Raw genomic sequence first — 13,037 nt, forward strand, 5'->3', positions numbered from 1 at the left:
CTGAAGGCAGCATTTTATTCCTTTCCACGTTTGTTTTTAAATGAAACACAGGCTTCTGGGTTTAGGTATGATAACGTCACAAAAGAAACCCTAGTTCTTTGTTAACGAAGTTCGATAATCTTTTCAGAGTTCTGGGGGAGTCACTGTGGTAGATAATGTGGGGAAGAGAGGAAATACTAGCTTAAAGCCAGTGACCACATGGGGCCCTTCGTGGGGTCTGCTGGAATGGAAGTGGAGGTGTGGATGTGTGTCCCCTCAGCAGCATTAAGTGGTATGAGAGCTGAACACAACGCAGGATGAGGGCAACCTAACTGCTGCTGAATAATTGCAGGGCCCACTTGAGGGGTCCTTTGGCATTTACCAGCATTTTCACTCTCCGTGATCCCATTTGGCCCCAAGAACAAGTGCTGAAAAGGTTATACCTCCACTTCATCTACAAGGAAGCTGAGGCCCTGGATCATTTATTTGGTCCCGGGACATAAGGTTAATAAATAGGACAATTTGTGCTTTTGATCCCCAGGCCTGTACTTCTTCACTGGCTCTGTGTTCCTCCCCTTTACTGAAATGGCTGATGATAAAATGGTTTTGTCACGACATCTTCTTAGCATGTTACCCAAGGCATTTTGATGACAACACAGATCTTTTTGTTAATTAGTTCCATATCAGTTCCTCCTTACTAATTGGAGGAACTGATTGATGTGAATAAAATAGAGGGTGTCTGGCAATGGTAAGAATGAATTCTTTGAATGAGAAGCCACATTTGGAATTGTTCAACTCTTCAAGAAGGGGAAGAGTGTAATTTAATTTTACCATAATATAAACAGGCTTGAACTGAACTCGTGAGTAAATGTATAAGAGACAAGGACATCGCAGTTGTGCAATTGAGTGTATGACTAACTTTTTTCAGCTTGTGACTGTCTTTACTCAGATTAACTTTGGTAGCATATAATTTCAAAACATGAGTTAACATAAATTCTACTCTTTTTGAATCTGCTCAAAAATAAAAACAAATAACAAACCTTAGTGGGTATTAATTTGTCTCCATTTTTTCCAGGTAAGTTGGTTCTTTACTTTAAAAAGAGAGACAAGGGCCTCCCCGGTGGCGCAGCGGTTGAGCGCTGGGTTGCGAAGCTGCCCGCAGCCTCTGTTGCGCTGGTTCGATCCCCGGCCACTGGGGAGGGTCCCACATGGCGCGCAGACCTCTCCTGCCGCCGGCTGCTCCCCTCAGCAGTGTACTTCGGTCCTTCTGCCTGTTCTGCTCCCTGCTCTGGCTCTGGTGAATTCTCTCACCCTCCCGTGCTTCTGACTGTACCCAGTGCTTGTATAAAAAATAAATAAATCTTTAAAAAAAAAAAAAAAGAGAGCCAACACTGGGGGATTCACCAGGGGCAGAGTAGGGAGCAGAACAGGTGGATTTACTGAAATGCACTAAGGTTGTTAGGGGAAAAAGGCAGACACGTGGGCTTTGGGGATCCCCCATTTTGGCTCTCCGCCAGCTCGCAGCGTCCGGCCAGCTCTGAGAGTGACTTTGGGTTTCCAGGTCGTCGGATCGGGTAGGACGCATGAAAGACTTTATTTCCCTATTTTTTCCCTGAGTTGTACATTTTCCTTATTTCCTTTTCTCTTGTAAATAAACCTTTTATTAACCTTTTGTGTGTGTGTGTAGTAGAGTATTCATAAGTCCCTTTAAAGCGCGAGGGTGAGGACCCACAGCCAGGAACCCGTTTTAATATCGGGGTTGCTCTATAACAAGGTGAGCAGTGAGTGAGACAGGAGAGGTCTGCTGCACCAGGAGGCCTGAAACTGGAGATCTTTAAAAGTTAGTGAAACTAATGATTTTTGTAACTTCTAATAATTATAGAACATTCTGCCCTCTGAAGGTTAGCATTAAGTCTTTCCCCAAGACTTCTGCAATCACCCTGAATTTTTCTTCATTCCTACCACCCAACCAGGAGAACATCTAGGCAGTGAGATGAACATAAATCAGGTTCGTGGAATTGTTGCCTTGATTGTTGGTGGTTGAAGTTTGCCTTATACAACTTATAGAATCATGGCTATTCCTGCTGGAAGAGTTGTTGAGGTGCCCAGGTTAATCTACTTTGTTTGCTAACAGAAAATAGGTCCAGGTGGGTTATTTGGTTTGGATTGCCTTTTCCAACTGACTATAAAATGATCACAGGTTCTTTGTTTGCATTTTAGTACAACTGGTAATTTTCTACCTGTTTTAGTCAATGCTGGGAATAGACTAAATCTATATCGTCTAATCCCTGGTGATGTGGTTTTTTGAGGCTATTTCCTGTAGAAAATGTTAAAGATAGAAGCACAGGTGGTTCTCACATTTGGTTTATGAATTGAATAGTCAATAGTTTCAGAAGTTGCTGAATAAGGTTTCACCTAGCTTTAGAATTTCCACAACTCACGCTCTGAAACCTCAGTGGTAGGGATATGTAATTTTTAGACATCGATGAATATTTTAGTTAAAAATTGTGCTCTACCTTCAGGTCAATGTATTAACTAGCGGTCCATAGTAATCAATTTTCTATGAAAAGCAAAGGGAACGCTAAGCTATCCTTCTCTGCCTATCCCCACCCATTCTTGCAAGGTGCCTCTCCAACTCAGGACCAAAGCCTTTTAGACAGAAGGAGAGGGAGACCAAGGTGCCGGAACAGTCTGTAACAAACAAAGCCAAACTGTCCAGGTAGTGAGGACAAAGATATTTGCGTTAATGACCAAATGGCCCTGGCCCTAGAATGCTCCCTTCTCTGCATTCAGTGCCAGAGGGCGTTTCGCACCTCAGCAGGACATCAAGCTGTGTCCTGCCATGAAAGTCCCTGTGTGGGAGCTCACTGGATGTGACCTGTTCCATCAGGTTGATGATTCTATTGTCTCTTAAATGCAAAGCTAGTACTAAAAATAAAGTAACCAGCAGACTCACTCTAAACCTCCAGAAAGACCAAAATGGAAAATCATTGAGGTTTTGGGCAAGCTTTCAACTTCTTGCTGTCACATCTAGTACATAACATGCCAAAGAATTTGAATATAGCAACTCTCCAGCAAAGTAATAGAGGCTGTGGGTGAAGACTGTAAATTGAGCTGTCAAGAGGAGATCTAATGATGGGTTCTTAGAAAAGCAGATGGCACAGTAGTAAGAGCTCAGACTCAAGCCAGATCTATCCAGGTTCAAATCCCACTTATGCTTTCACCTGCCCAGACCTGTAAAATGGGAATGACAGCAATCTTACTTATTTCATAGGTAGGTAGGTGAGTTGATAAACAAAAGTGTATGACATATGTAAAGTGTTTTACTAGTCTCCCAAGAGAAAATGGAGTGAATTTGTCTGGGACAACACCACCACCTGGCACTTACATGCAAGGGTCAGAGGTGCTTGTTATACGTTCTCTCCTTCACCACTCACAACCCTGTGAAGTAGGATTTAGTGCTTCCAATTCACACATAAGGAAACTAAGAGTCCACAAATTTCCCTTACTATAAATTGGAGCAATTAATAGACCATCAGGAGTGACGCATGGCTAAATTGTAAGCATGCGTTTTCAAAACAAATCTGTTTTCTTTATTTGATTTCTAGTGGAAGAAAACAACCTTTGAAAACTGCACCAATTGGTAATGTTTTGCTTCCACCTATCAACTTTTTTACAGATTCCTTGTTCACCCCTGCATCCATGCAAAGCAAGTTTCAGGTAGTCATTTTGCCACCTCTGAGCTTCAAAGAGTATCTGTCTTTGATGATAAAAAGTTTCTGTCCCCACACATTCTCTTCTTTCCTGTCCTCTGAGCTCCCACCTCCAGAAGAGATCCTGAAGCAGAACTACCAGAGAATTCCTTCAGTCTCGGGGAATACAGTTTTCAAATCATGCATACCATGTTGAGACAATACTCTCCCAGAGAAAGTTATTTCAGACTTTAGTACCAGCCTTTGAAAGAGAGTTATGTTATCAAATAGAAAAAGTCTGGAGCACAGTAAAATCAGAAACTTTGGGGCTGAGACTCAGACACTGAAATTTTTTTCAAAAACTCCTCAGGTGACTAACTTGTAGCCAGGACCAGGAACCACAGATTAAGAAGAATAATTACAATCTGAAGGCAAATTCCTCAATATACAAATGCATAAAACACTAGAGGTAGTAAAAAATTCTGCTCTGGGAAGGGAGAAGATGTCAGGAAAAGTCACAAAGGGGAGATGACATGTAACTGTCACCTCAAATGTAATTGATAAGCAGGGGTCTCTAGGGATACTTGAATACTTGAATATGGTCTGTGGGGCAGTGGCAGTGATATTTGGGGCCGGGGTGGTTGGAGCATGCCTGTTAAGAATGTATTATCCTGGGAGCCAACCTAAACCTCCTGAATCAGAATCTGCATTTTAACAGGATCCTCTAGTTATCCTTAGTCACAGTAAAGTTTAAGATACCTGGGGCTAAATGGATGAGGTGGGAAGGGCTTTTACGTCCGTAAACCTGACCAGTTTAGATTAACCAATGGTTATTACAAGTGAGGTTTATTTTTCAATTTCTCTTTTATAATAAATCCCAAACTTAATATTCTCAGTGACTGATCCAAATGTCATTTCATAATCCAAAGGTTTAAGGGTGAGGGTTGAGTGTTTTCTCCAATCTGTTAATGGGAAATGCTTTTATAGTACAAGTGTGCACACACGCTAGTGGCGAATAGAAACCGCCGCCCTTCCCCACCCAACACGAGTTTCAGCTCTCTACGCTAATAGCCCCATGCGCCTGCCCTCAGACACATGTTGGGCACACAGCCTTCCTTGTGTCACATTTCCTAGTGATTTTTTTATTTTATTTTATTTTTTAATTTTTTTAAAAACATTCTTTTTTTTTTTAGAGGCATGTTTTATTTATTTATTTATTTGTTTGTTTGTTTTGTTTATACATGCACTGGGTACAGTCAGAAGCGCGGGAGGGTGAGAGAATTCACCAGAGCCAGAGCGGGGAGCAGAGCAGGTAGAAGGAGCCTGGGAGCAGCCGGGGATCAAACCGGCGCCGCAGAGGCCGCGGGCAGCCTCGCAACCCAGCGCTCAACCGCTGCGCCACCGGGGAGGCCCTCCTAGTGATTCTGAGGAGGTTCAGAAGGCGTCAGCCATGTTAGTCCCCTTGGTCATGGCCCTTTGTTCTTTCTCAATGAAAGAGAAGACATCTCCCATGGTGGTGCTGAATTCTGCTTGTGCATTCATTACATGAATAGTGCCTTTTAAAAGAGATAGAGAGGGCCTCCCCTGGTGGCGCAGCTGTTGAGCGCTGGGCTGCGAAGCTGCCCGCAGCCTTTGCAGTGCTGGTTCAATCCCCGGCCACTGGCGAGGGGCCCACATGGCATGACAGACCTCTCCTGCCGCACCTGCCGCTCCCCTCAGCAGTGTATTTCGTCAGTCTGCCTGTTCTGTTCCCCACTCTGGCTCTGGTAAATTCTCTCACCCTCTCATGCTTCTGACTATACCCAGTGCTTGTATAAATAAATAAGTCTGCCTGTTCTGTTCCCCACTCTGGCTCTGGTAAATTCTCTCACCCTCTCATGCTTCTGACTATACCCAGTGCTTGTATAAATAAATAAGCAAACAAACAAATAAATAATTTTTAAAAAATAAAAGAGATAGTGAGGAGGCCTCCCTGGTGGCACAAGAGGTTAAGCACCGCACTATGAAGCAAGCCGCAGCCTCTGCAGCACAAGTTCGATCCCCCGCCGGCCAGGGAGCAACACACATGGCGCACCGGTCTTACCCGCTGCTCCCCCCAGCAGAGTATTTCAGTCAGTCTGCCTGTTCTGTTCCCCACTCTGTCTCTGGTGAATCCTCTCACCCCCCCCATCCCTGGCCTGTACCCCAGCTCTTGTATGCATAAATAAATAAATATTTAAAAAAAAATAAAAGAGATAGGGAGGTTTTGATTTTTACTTTATTATAATTAGTCTTTTTCCTGGTCCCTTATTTAGGCTTTCTAAATTCCTGCTATGAGTGACAGTCTGGTATTTTTCTTTTTCTTTCTGGCTTATTTCGCTGAGCATGATCCCTTCCAGCTTCATCCATGTTGGTGCAAATTGTATGAGTTTATCTTTTTTGTTTGCTGAGTAATATTCCATGGTGTATATGTGCCACATCTTCTTGATCCAGTCATCTAGGATCAAAACAATGAGGGGGGATTGTACGGGAACTACACCCAAGATGAAAATGCATACATTGTGCAAAAATGAACAATGATGTAAAAAAATGTATAAAATTTAGAAAATAATAAGAAGAAAGAAAAAAAGAAAAAGATTAGTGTATAAACTGCTAAACTCTAAATAATATGTGGAAATTTAAAAAAAAGAGATTGGGAGGGAGGGAGGAGCACAGGGGACTGTGGTGATGGTGCATGGGTGAATTGGTGAAAGAAATTCTGTGGGGACTACCCTTGGGGGGGTAAAAAAAGCAAACATTGTTTTAAAATGAACAATGAGGGCCTCCCCCGTGGCGCAGCGGTTAAGCGCTGGGTTTCGAAGCTGCCCACAGCCTCTGCAGCACCAGTTCCATCCCCGGCTGCTCCCCGGCCACCCCACGGCCACCCCACCGGAGGAGGGTCCCACATGGCGCTCAGACCTCTCCTGCCGCCCGCTGCTCCCCTCAGCAGTGTATTTTGGTCCTTCTGCCTGCTCTGCTCCCTGCTCTGGCTCTGGTGAATTCTCTCACCCTCCCACGCTTCTGACTATACCCAGTGCGTGCATAAATAAATAAATAAATAAATCTTAAAAAAAAAAAAAAAGAACAATGATGTAAAATATATAAAAATAAAAAATAAAAGAGATAGGATTCAAGACACACGATCCCAAAATATGAAAGATTGGCTTATTGAATATTTCATGCTGAAGGAATCTGCAAAAAAGGCTGGTAGAGGAAGGACTTTCTGACCTTTCCCTAAGCAGGTCATAAAACTGTCATGTGCAAGGTGCCCTCCCTAGACCAGGAAGGATGGAGCATGTTTATCTCTGAAGATAAAGAAACACAGGGAGAAACCAGCACAAACAGGACCTGCTAAGCGTCCCCCAGTTTACTACACTTACCTCCCAGCATTTTTACATCATATCTTTCCACTCTTCATCAAGCCAAGCATAAAGCACTGAGGTTTAATAGTGTCTTCATTTCTTTATGAAGTCTCCTATGTCACGTAAAACTTAGATTTAATAAGAGCATATGCTTTTTGACTATCAATCTGCCTTTGTCAGTTGCCTTTTCAGACCCAGGAAGGGACCTAAGAAGACAGAAGAAAACATTTTCCTCTCCTGCAACAGCGTGGGTAATGAAGACCCATAAATCTTCTGCCCTGGCCTCCCCGCATAGCTGCACACCCCACAGACCAGCCTCCAGCCTCGGGGAACTAGTGACTTGTCCTAGTTCAGTTCCACGTTTCCGCCTGGATATAGAGATAATTCCATGCTGACGTGTTTCAGCACAACCCAGACCAGTTTGGGTTGTCTTTCCTCTCTTTCCAACTCCTTCTCTGCTCACTTTAAAGAATAAATCACCTTTTCCTTGAAAATACTATGAGACATGAATGATTTCTTGTAAAATCTACCTACTCCGCCATGCATAAAGTCATGGATGGCAGCACAGATGAAAGGGATGACAGGAAGTCCTTCCTTCCTCCTAGGGTTTAGTCAAGAACTGAACCGGGAGCCACACTTCCCACCATAATCAGGTGCTGTGCACAAAGAACACTCAGCGCTTGGCCTTTTATACCATGTGTTTGCTTTAATGTTTCTTCTCTTATTTTCTATGAAGGCTGTGGCAGTGGCCTCACTGTATCATGATGGTGTCCATCCTGTGTGGGACGAGGATGGCACAAGTCCTCAAGATAGTTGCTTCCCAAGCTCTGTCCATGCTGGTGGTCAGGTTATAACATTATTCCTGCATCACACCCCCAAATTTCAACATTATAGTTTGGGAAACCAACCATTGAAACCACAACCTTCCTCCAGGTTAGGTATGCCGTATTATTTTTAACTACCCCCCTCCAAAAAAAAAAAAAAACCCAGAAAAAACAAGTCTGTAATAGCCTTTCCATAATAAATATTAATTATCTGATAATGTTCCCTTCTACCTATTTAAATTACCTGTGGTGACTGAGGGCTCCAAGAGGAGTCATCAACCTGGGTAACATCTCCCACCTGTGTTGGGAGCCTGCTGCCCTGAAGGGAGCTGAAGTTTTTGGAGAACACCTGTTTACTCTGCATACTGAGTTCCAGGATGTTAGAAGTTTTGCAAATAGAACTTCTTCCCAGAATTGACTCCTGTATACTGAGGACGTGCTGTCTTGTGCGCATGTTCCCTACTAACTAGGAAAACTTGTTTTCAGCAGTAATTTATTAATCTGTTATAAGCAAAAACACAATTGCATGCTATTTTCTTTTTCCTTTGGTCATATCTTTACTAAAAGCTTGGGTTGGGAGAGTGAAAGGCAGAGCTGCTCTTGATGGCATGCTCCCCAGCCTCCCCCCATTGCAACTTCATTTAGACTCTGAGTCTTTGTTAATGGCAGAGAAATTCATTAGCTGTCCCGTCCACAGCACACCTGAACTCAGCCTCCATCTTGTCACTCTGTTGTCTATCTTCACCCTTCTCGATTTTTGAGATTATTTGTCCCTAGCCCCACCCTTCTCCACTTGCCAGCCCCTCCTCCTGGTTTCTATGACACAACTGTCTTCTGTTTCTTATTTCTCTGACCAGCACTTCTTTTTCCACTTAATATATACATCCCAACCTCTTGTCTGCAGACCTTCCTTCTCACTTTCATCCCCTTTGATTGCTTCATTGAGCACATCCAGAAGGGTAATCCCAAACCTTTATCTCTCTCCAGACTCAGGCCAGTGTTTATAACTTTTGTTAGACATCCACCTGCTTATAGAAGCCAGACTCCTTATCCTCCACATGTTCTAGCCCTTTCCCCTGGCTTCCCAGTGTCTGATGCTATACCATCAGTATACACTCTTATACAGAATGGAGCTTAACATAAAATTTCTCCTCTATAATTATGACTTTCCTGCCTTATCATTATCCTCAAACTAAGCAACTTTCATTTTTCAAATTCATGGTCTCCTTTCTGCAGACGTTTACAAGAAGACTTAACCAAATCAATGTTCTTAAAAGGTTTGCTAAAAAACAAAATTCACAAATATAGAGACCTTATTGGCTTTATTAAGTGATTCATGAAGTGGGCAGCATCCCATCCAGATAATGCAAGGTGTTACACAAAATGGAGGGTATTTATAGATAGAAAACAGATGGGACAAAGTAATTAGCAAAAGATTATTTCAGGTAAAGTCACTTTCCCTCAGGGCAAGGCAGGTGGCCTTATCATGAAAATTACTATTGCTGATTAAGAAATTCCAGATTGATTGATTTAGTTTTATACTTTTGGGAAAAGTTGAAACTACAATAATTTTAAAATCTGGGTGGGAATCCTAAATGAAGGACTCCGTTCTTGGACCTGTTTTTCTTTCTTCTATTTTTAACAGCTTCTGGCTTTCTAAACTTACCTACAGCTCAGAGCTTTGAGCTTTGACATACATGGTTCAGATCAGATCAGTCAAATTCCTTTCCCAAGTTTACTGTAAGTAGATTCAACCTAGACATACCCTTGATCTAGAAGGGTGAGGGCCTGATGCTGTCCTCTACCCATATCCAGGTCAGCAGAAATAACCTTTCTGCAATAGGCGAGAATGAATGAAGACAAGTCAGAGTGACAGATGGAGGAATACTCCCAGAGAGAGGTATTGAGTCCTGATTTCAAACCCTAATTCCTCAGAGCTTCCTTGCTTTTTGTGAATTCTCTTTCATTCTATGAACATTTATAGGATCTTTCCAATCAATCCCCTTTTTCACCTGCACCACTTTCACTTGTATTTCTGTCACTGACAACCAAAAGGGTTTGAAGAAATAGCATCTTATATTCTGTTGGCAAGTAAATCAGTTTTCCAAAGATTATTACTTCCCTGTTCAGAATCCTTCTTGGTCCAACGCACTTTTCCAATCTCATCTCTTTTGTACATTTGGTGGGGTGCCTGTCCACGGTCCCCTAATATACCTTAGTTTTTCTCCTGCTATGTTCCTCTTCCCTCCTTTCCTACTAGTTGAATTATATCTATGCTTGAAATTTACCACAAACAACACTAACTCCTCAAATTCTGTGATCTTCCCCTTCTTTGAGCCATGCCACTATGCTAAAAGCTAACTAATGAACTGAAAGGTGTTTCCCATTCATTTCTTTATCAGCCACTACCCCACCCTCTATCTTTGCACAAGACCTTGATGACAAATGGGTAATAAATGCAGTTTCCTTGGAATCAAAGAAGTATGGTTGATCACTAGTTTTTATATAATACCATTTTTTTGGTAACTTTTTCAAATTTTAATATTGATGAAATTAGTATTTATCCTATAATCATTGACATTGTAATTTACTAGCAGTTATTTTTCTTTCCTTATGGTACATAAACTACGGGTACAACTTACATTTGATGGTATCTTAAATTCAGTGAAATAAAGCATATTTGAGCATCCCTGATAATAATTGTTTACTCCTCTGTCTTCCTGCCTCTAGGGTGAATTGTTCCATGTCCTCACATTTTCTTCATTCCTGTTTTCCATTTCTACAGTTATCTCCACTTTACCTCCTTTAATTTTCTATTTTTCTCAAGTAGAGTCAGACTATTACACTGTGTAAGGCAGTGGGAAATGCAGTGGTGTCATTGTATCATGGTCTCACATGATAAAAGGCTGTTTATGATTCTAAACATGGTTGTTATAGAATTAACTCCAGTTAATATATAAGTTATATCTTTATTATAATTTTAAATGTGACCAGGCCACCATGTTTTTTGAGTCTCAATTTATGAAGATAATATCAGAAGCAGAGAAGTATTGGAATTAAATAAGACAATCAAAGCAATATGATATATTTAACAACAAAAATAAATTTCATTCTCTAAGCAGCATTGTCACCTAGGGGAGTCTCTAGAGAGTAAGGTTTTCTAAGCAAGTCCAGATGCCAATCATTCTTGTTTACACACTGTTTACACACATTGATTCATTCTTTATTTGTCTGTGAGGCCAGGAATCCAGTGGTCTTGGGCCAGGCAACTTCATGGAGGGGAAACTGTCCTCATTATATGGAATGGGGGGACCTGCCATGACCCCTAGTATGATCACCTTCTCTACTTACAGCCTAGGATCCAGCTTTACAGGTGACATATCCCATAAGCCCTATGCTTTGCAACCCCTAACTTTCTTGTCTTCCATGCCTTCACTCAGGATCACCCCCTTCTCTACAGCAGCATTGTCTAGCAGGGCTTCCTGTGGTTATGAAAATGTTCTATAGATCTGCATTGCCCTATTCATTAGTTCCTAGCTACTGGCTATTGAGCAGAGCACTTGAAATATGGCTATTACAACATGGCAGGAACTGAGTCTAGTCCTCAATATGGGCAATGTGTGGTGAAGCAAGTGTCTGGAGCCAGGATCATGCAAGGAGTGGTTAGGATAGTGAGAGGATCAGGTAGCTACAGGCTCGTAGTTGAAAGTTCTCCTGAGTTGAAAGTTCTAGAGGATCCAGTTTCCAGAAGCGCCAGTATCCATGTGTTTTCTAATCTTCAGAAACTTAAGAATCCCTGCCCTAGGAGTCATGAGCTACAGAGCAGACTCCACAGGCCAGCGCTGACTTGTTTGGGGGTAGGGTAATTCTCTCTTTTGATGTATCATTTGTCTACTCTTGATCAAAGAACCAGATACTCAGCCCCTAAACAGCAAAGCAGTAGGGACATGGGGAAAGAACAGAACAACAGCCTCTAGTGAGCAAGAATCTGATATGCACATTCCTTCCCTATTCCCCAGCAACAGCTTTCTGATTCCAAGTGATATAATTTAAAGACTCCTTTCACAAAGGCTTGTCCTCTATACCTCCAGAAATTCTACTAATCAGATTTACTTGAGTAAACTAGCAAACACCTGAAGCAAAGTTCTTAGACATAGTCTTTCACAACTTACTGTGGATTCAACAAATCAGATTGCTTTCCTAACTGACCTTAGCTGCATTAGAGGAAAGCATTCTCAGCTTGCAGAAGCAAGGAAGAAATCAGTCTAGAGTGTGGGGAACTTCTGGTTAGCATAGGTGGGGTCCTTGGGGATGGAGGCAGGGCATAGACACAGGGATTCTTGAGGGTACTGCCTGCTGGGGGAGTCTATAAAGGGAGGAAGGCTGTATCTGAAGCAGATTTCCACAAGCAGAATCATGCCTCCATCCCCGCCAAGACTAAGTTCCACGATCACTAACTCAGTTATCTTTGTTTTTCACCCCAGCCCTAGGTTCATCCCTCATGGGATCTCCAGGAATTGGTTTCATGAGGGCCTCATAGGACACTGGGAAAGCTTTTCTAGACAGACCTAGGAATAAAAGCACCAGCAAACAGAATGGTCTGTGTGGGAAGTGGAGGTTGAGGGAAGAAAAAGGACAGAAGTGCTTTCTGCCATAGGTAGAATGAACACAGGCTAGAGAAATCCTCTAAGAAACTTCCACGCTATTTCCAAAGTACCTGGTACAGTGTGGGCACTCAATATTAGATGAATGGTTGAATGGATGGATGAGGTCCTCTAATATTGCAAAATCATGCCAGTTGCCAGACACACATAGGTCAAATTATTTCCTGTTTGGGGGCTGAGCTTTTTTCTTCGCAGATAGACACTTATCCCAGCTGCATGAGCTTACAGATATTTTACTTCTAATTTGGTTCGTAATTTTGTGTCTTCTACCTAGAATGCCCCCAAGATTACCTTTCATTTCCTCTTCTCCTTTACAACTGGATTCTAGGCTTCATACGTGTGTCAGAACATCTGAAAGGCATTGGAGTTTTTGTTTTGTTTACAGGAGGGAGGCTCTTGTGAGCCTGTTCACACACAAGAACAGAAGAAGACAATCCCAGCAAGGCATGATGTGGGACACAACACAGCATGAACCAAGAGAAATCCCACCAGGTCTGG

Source organism: Talpa occidentalis, unplaced genomic scaffold (assembly GCF_014898055.3).
Source record: "Talpa occidentalis isolate TD23 unplaced genomic scaffold, MPIMG_talOcc4v2.1 talOcc4.2, whole genome shotgun sequence".
NCBI classification, from domain to species: Eukaryota; Metazoa; Chordata; class Mammalia; order Eulipotyphla; family Talpidae; genus Talpa; species Talpa occidentalis.